Genomic DNA, 6,010 nt, shown 5'->3' with positions numbered 1-6,010 from the left:
GAAGGGAAGTGAAGAAGGGTTGGCTTTGCTGACTCAAAACCCTTATCTGGAGAGTGAGGCTCAAGGAGTGCTGCCTCTCTCTCTGCGTCCTCAATTTTTACAGGTGGATGGAGTTAAGGGTGCAGAGAGGGTTTGGTTTTGCTACATTAAATTCATGGGGGCTGAGGACTGTGACATTACCTTTAAGGAGAGCTACCTTTTCCTCAGGGCTGAAAAACTCTAATTCATTCTCCACACCTTCCCCAATTGTTAATTTGCAGCTCCAAAGCTCTTTGGCTTTGGACAGGTTTGTTTAACTGGTTTTTCAGGTTTTGGGCTAGCTTCTTCTGGGCATTCCATTCTCAATCTGCCCTGAGGTGGGCTATTGTTTCAGCCCCCAAGGCTATTTGCAACTCAGTCAGATCTTTCTGTTGCTGCTCCACAACATATTTCTCTTTTGAGTTCAGCCTCCACTGGTATGGATACCAGGCCTTTTCCCTTGCTGGTGTTTTCCCCCATCTTTTGCCAAAGTTCAAGTCTTCTCTGCAACTAACTGCAGATTTTGCCATTTTTCCTTAGCCCATATCCCTCTTTATGAGGTTGGACAATGTTTATAAGCTTTTAGCAACTCTATCAGTGGATGTGAGAAACAAGGCTCATTCTTCAAATTTTTTTATACTTTAATAAGGGATAAAAGGGACAGTACCCAGTGCTGAGGTGCTTGGCAAACTGCCAGGAGCAGCCCATTATCTTAAAACAACTTTCTTACATACTTTTTCATTACATCGGTTAAATGCATATTTATGAGGATTATACATATTCAGAAATTCCTGTGGGTTTACATGTTCTGGGAATTTTTTTGCTTGGCTTGGCTCGACTTTTGACTTGTCATCATGCCATCCTGTACGTGAAATTCATATATTTAATTTCTTCTCAAAGCTCTGTTCCATTGTTTGACACTTTCTGATAACCTGGAGGGTCAGTATTAAATCTCTCCTTGCATTTTTCTCTTGGTATTTATTCTCCTGGTTCTTTTCACTGTTATCATTCAAATAAGATACTCCTCAAGTTCATAGAATCAACAGAGCTCTTAATATAAATAAAGGCATTTAACATTAACACATACTCTCCATTTTAATACTTTGCAAAAGCCTAAGCTATATATAAGCTACATACTGCATAAAAAATGGACAGATTATACTATATTAAAGCAGTTTAAAATAGTTACAAATAGTACTATATTAAAATTGTGAGTAATAATAATTTGCAAAAGCCAATACATAAATGTGAAAGCCAGCAATTACATATATTATAACAGTGGAGAACAGGTCAGATCAGTTTTTACTTAGCATTTTATGATCTTTTTGCTGGAGAATATCAGTTTCAAGCAAAAATCAATTTCTCCTTTATTCTGCGAGCAGTTCTCTCTGTATAAAATACCTCTTCATCACCTCAAGAGTACCCTGCTCACTGTGCCAATTAAAATGTAAGGTCCCCAAAATATTATCCAGTGTGACACTTAAAAGGGTTTTGGTTTTTCATGTACTCTGAGTTAGACACACGGGAGAAACACCAAGAAGATACTGTGAAGAGGTCACAAAAAACAAGAAACCCTTTACTGACAACTTTAGAAAATCAAAGAACTTTGACAAAAAGTTTCAAGCAGTATCCAATCAACACAAAACACTTCTCAAAGCATAAATCTATTTGATTTAATAGACTCTAAGCCCATCTGATTTTAAGTTACTCAAAATTCTGAGAAGGGAATTAGAAGAAGAAGGGAAAAGAGAGAAAGACTGGAAAGGAATAGAAAATAACAAACACAGCTACCATTTCTGGTTCCAATGGTGATCAGCATATAGAAATTCCAAGTACAGATAGGGTCAAGACACATGCTTGCCTTGTGTCTCAGGTTAAATGTGCTTTGACTTTTCTGGGTCCTGGTGGGACTTCCAGCAATCTAGCATAACTTGGGACTGATCATCACTGAATCCATGCATCTCTATGGGTTTTGCCTGTATGAAGTTTTTGAAAAACCTGGTAAAATTAATGTGACATGGAATAATTTTCTCTGCACACTCAGGCTATGTGTGGATGAAATTATTTCTGTTGCACATCCTGGCCAAAACAACATCCTGGTCAGAATAAAGTAAAATCTTCATTCTCTAGCACTAAAAGTGTTGTTGGAGGGTTTGTGTTTTTCCTGCAGCTTCAGTGAGAGTAAGGTCAAGATATGTGCTTGCCTTGTGTCTCACAAGGTTAAATATTCTTTTACTTTTCTAGGTCCTGGTGGGACTTCCAGCCATCTGGCCATGCTGGAGTGAGTTTGCATTGCAGGGGTAGGGTGTGGAACATTGCCTCTGGTTTTCCAGGGATTGGCAGCCTCTGAAGGGTTGGGATGCAAGTCCAGGGAAGGGGGTGCATGGAGTATGATATTGCCTCACCAGGGCAGAGCTCAAGCTGTCCCTTCCTCCATGCAAAATCACATTAAATATTTCAAGCCAGCAATCCTTCCAGTCTCACTTACAGGGCTGGGAACATCCTAATCTAGATAAAGGCAATGGTGATTCCGGCACCCAGGCAGAATTAGATTTTCTGTATGATCCATTCTAACCCAGACCATTCTATGGCATCATGATCTGTGGGCTGTCTCTGGCAAACCATTTGTTCACCAGGGTCCATCATCCTTTACCTGATACTCTTTGACACTGGTTTGGTAAAGAGGGAAGACAATGTTCAGATGATGTTCCATCTGTAAGTGGAAGAAATGTGAACCTTTAGGGAAGCAGTAAGTCACTTACACAAACTCAACCAAAAGTCATTTACCACTGCGTACCCTGAGTATGGCTGATATCAATCCCAACTTGAATTGAATTGAAGTGAGTTGTCTCAGCCCTGCACTGTCTGGACAGCAGCTTTTCCTGCCTGTGCTGAGGGAATTCATCTCATCTGCCTGTGCTTCTGTTTACATGCCATGGAGCCTTGACCAGGCAAGGGAGTGGTAGAGAAGGAAGAGATGAGGTTGTGGGCTGGTCCCAGGAATTGTTTTTTCCCTTCCCCATTCCTGTTACCCTTTTCACCCTTTGGAGTGAGTCTCCCTGATGGCCTTCGGCTGCTGAGAAGCTATGGATGACTTTGTCAGCTCCAAGGGAAAAGGCACATAGGAAAATCTACTACAGGGAATCATACCATTTTCTTTCTCTAGTTATTTTCCCTGAGCAGACTGAAAGGGTTGTTACAGAATGAAGGAGAACTCAGAGGCCCATACATGGATGCAAAAAAGCTTTATTGATGAAAAAAATACTCAGAGTGGTTCAGAGAGGGCAACAGGAGCTTCCACTAGGATCCATTAGGGGTGTCCCTCTGCTTGGCTGCAGAGGGAAGGGAGGGCACCATGTCTCCACTAGACTGGCTTGAGGAGACATGGACAGCAAAAGAAAGAGCAAAAGGAGAGAGGAGAAGAAGGGAACAATGGCTTGAAATTCTAATTACAGTGTCCCAAAGCTCTATCTCCCGACCAGGACCAGATGCTGAGGTCTTGGAGGTTCTTGCCCAAGGATGTTGCCAGCAGATTTAGCAGGGACGACATCTGTTGCCACCATAGCAGTTGGTGATGCAGGAGATGTCAAAGCCCCCAGAGCTGATGGGCACTCCACCACAGCTGAGGATGTTGCCAACAGCAGCAGAGGTGGAGGATCCCACCACGGTGTTCTGTGGGAAGGAGCTGAGGATGGGGCCAGGCAGGGTCACCAGCACAGGCGAGGGTTCAATGATGACGTGGGAGTCCTGGCACTGCCTGACACAGCACTCATTGCAGCTGCTGGCCAGCGGGCAGGGGCCGCAGGGCTGGCAGCAAGGGTTGCAGGGCTGGCAGCAGGACATGGCTTGGGGTCACAGGTGCACCTGGCACAGAGGGCAGGGAGAAGCACAAAGTGAGGACACATGAGAAGCAGCACTGCACCCAAACACCCTGCAGCCCAGGCACCTCCTGGCCCACATTGCCCTGCCCAGGTCAAAGCCCAGGAGTCACCTCAGCCAAGTCCCAGCCTCTCTCTGTTGGCACAGGACCTTCTCTCCCCTGCCCTCTCCCAGCCCTGTGCTATGACAGCTCCTCTCAGCTGAGACCTCCAGCCAGGCAGGAGCTGCTCTTGAAGGAGGAAGAGGAGAAAGGGTTTCACACTCACCTGATTCCTGAGGAGGAGGAGGTGGGAGAAGTGGATGAGAGAGCAGAGACTTGGGCTGCCTTTTATAGCAGTCCTGCCCTGCCTCAAGCCTAGAGGCACCTTAGTGGAAGTCATAATTTTATGAACAGCTCATGTCAAATGCAAACTATCCCAGCTAATAATGGGGCTGTGTCCTGTTTTCCTGCTCTGCTGCCTTTTCATTTCCTAGAGTATTCCACGTGCTTACTTTTATGCAAACTTCTGTAAGTGTCAAGATGAGAGCTTCAGGAATTTCAGGGCAGAAAGACATCAGCACAGGCACAATGCTCAGATGAAGGGCTGGCCACATCCCCTGTGGCCAGGTGATATGAACCTGTTTCATGCCTGTAGATTTGTTTATGGCAAAGTGGTCAGGAAAGGGGCACCACTCTTGTGCTTCTCACCTGCATGCCCAAGGTCTCCATTGTTTGGGCACATGACAGAGCTTCAGGTTGCTATTTCCTTCTTCCACTTTCCTCTTTCTTTTGTTGTCTTTATCTCCCAGGCCAGTCTAATGAGGACATGTTGCCCTCTGTCAGGAGAGGCTGACAGACAACATGAAGGATCACCACTGCATCTTAATGTCTGCCCCTCATCCTCCCTGTAGGAACTATTCTAGTCTGTTCAGGAAAAAGAGCAAGAAGAGGGTGGGATATTTGCAGTGGATTTTACTTTGTGCCCTTTCCCTTGGAGCTGATGAAGACATCCCCTGCTACTCTACAGCCAAAGGCAATTAGACCACTAATCCAAAATACACTGGCAGTGGTGATAGAAAACAATAGTGCTGGGGAACAGCCCACAGCTTCACCTCTTCCTTTTCCTCTTTTCTATTGCCCAGTGTACATGGCCAGCACACCTCATACCTCCTTTAGCACATGGCTAAAGGGCCCAGTGGCTGTTGTTATATTCAGTTCTCAGATATTTCACAAGTTGGAATTGGTATCAAGTATGCTCAAGCTATGAAAGTGTCATGGTTTGACACTGGCCCAACACCAGGCACCCAGAAGAGTTGCAAGCTCATTCTCCTCTGCTACAGCTGGGCAGTGGAGAGGGGAAAAAAATATAACAAAAGATTTAAGGATTTATGAGTGAGATAAGAACCAGGAGAAAACAATTCAAGGGCAAAACAGGCTCAACTTAAAGTTGCAAAGTGACTTCATTACTACCAGAATCAGAGGAGGATAACGAGAAGCAAAATAATCCCCTTAAACACCTTTTTCTTCCCCAGCCCCTCCCTCCTTCCCACCAACAGAGCAGGGAGACAGGGCATGGGGGTTTTTGGATCAGTTCATCATGGAGATTTTCTTCCGCTGCTCCTGGAGAAGAGTCCTTCCCCTGTGAGGCCATGGAGCCCCTTCCATGGGAGACAGTTCTCCATGAATTTCTCTGGCGTGGGTCCACTCTAACAAGCAGCAGCCCTCCCATGGGCACACAGTCCTCCCAAAACTGGTGCAACCTGGGTCTCTCCAGAGGGTGCAGTCCTTCAAGGACGGGGTGCAGTCCTTCAAGGGCAAACTGCTCCAGCCTTGGAGCAGGGCCCCCTCTCTCCACTGGGTCTCCCACTGGATCGCAGCCTCCTCCAGGCATCCACCCACTCCAGCGTGGGCACCTCCACCATGGGCTGTGGGTGGATCTCTGCATCCCCTGTGGATCTTCATGGGCTGCAGGAGCACAGCTGCTTTGCTATAGTCTCACCGTGGCCTGCAGAAGAATCTCGGCTCTGGCGCCTGGAGCACCTCCTGCCCCTCTTTCTCCACTGACCTTAGTGTTGCCATGTTGTTTCCCTCACATGTTCCCACCTCCTCCTCTTACCTATGAGGAAAACAACT

General features: G+C 46.0%; 1 pseudogene; it reads right to left on the bottom strand.

Annotated features, from left to right (window-relative positions):
* Positions 1-2,751: 2,751 nt before the first annotated feature.
* LOC146765186 (feather keratin Cos1-1/Cos1-3/Cos2-1 pseudogene) lies at positions 2,752-5,801 on the bottom strand (annotated as a pseudogene).
* Positions 5,802-6,010: the final 209 nt, after the last annotated feature.

The sequence above is a fragment of the Lonchura striata genome, chromosome 27, assembly GCF_050655825.1.
Source record: "Lonchura striata isolate lonStrDom1 chromosome 27, ASM5065582v1, whole genome shotgun sequence".
In the NCBI taxonomy this organism is placed as follows: domain Eukaryota; kingdom Metazoa; phylum Chordata; class Aves; order Passeriformes; family Estrildidae; genus Lonchura; species Lonchura striata.
Note: the sequence above shows the minus strand (reverse complement) of the source record. Positions and strands in the feature narration are given on the sequence as shown.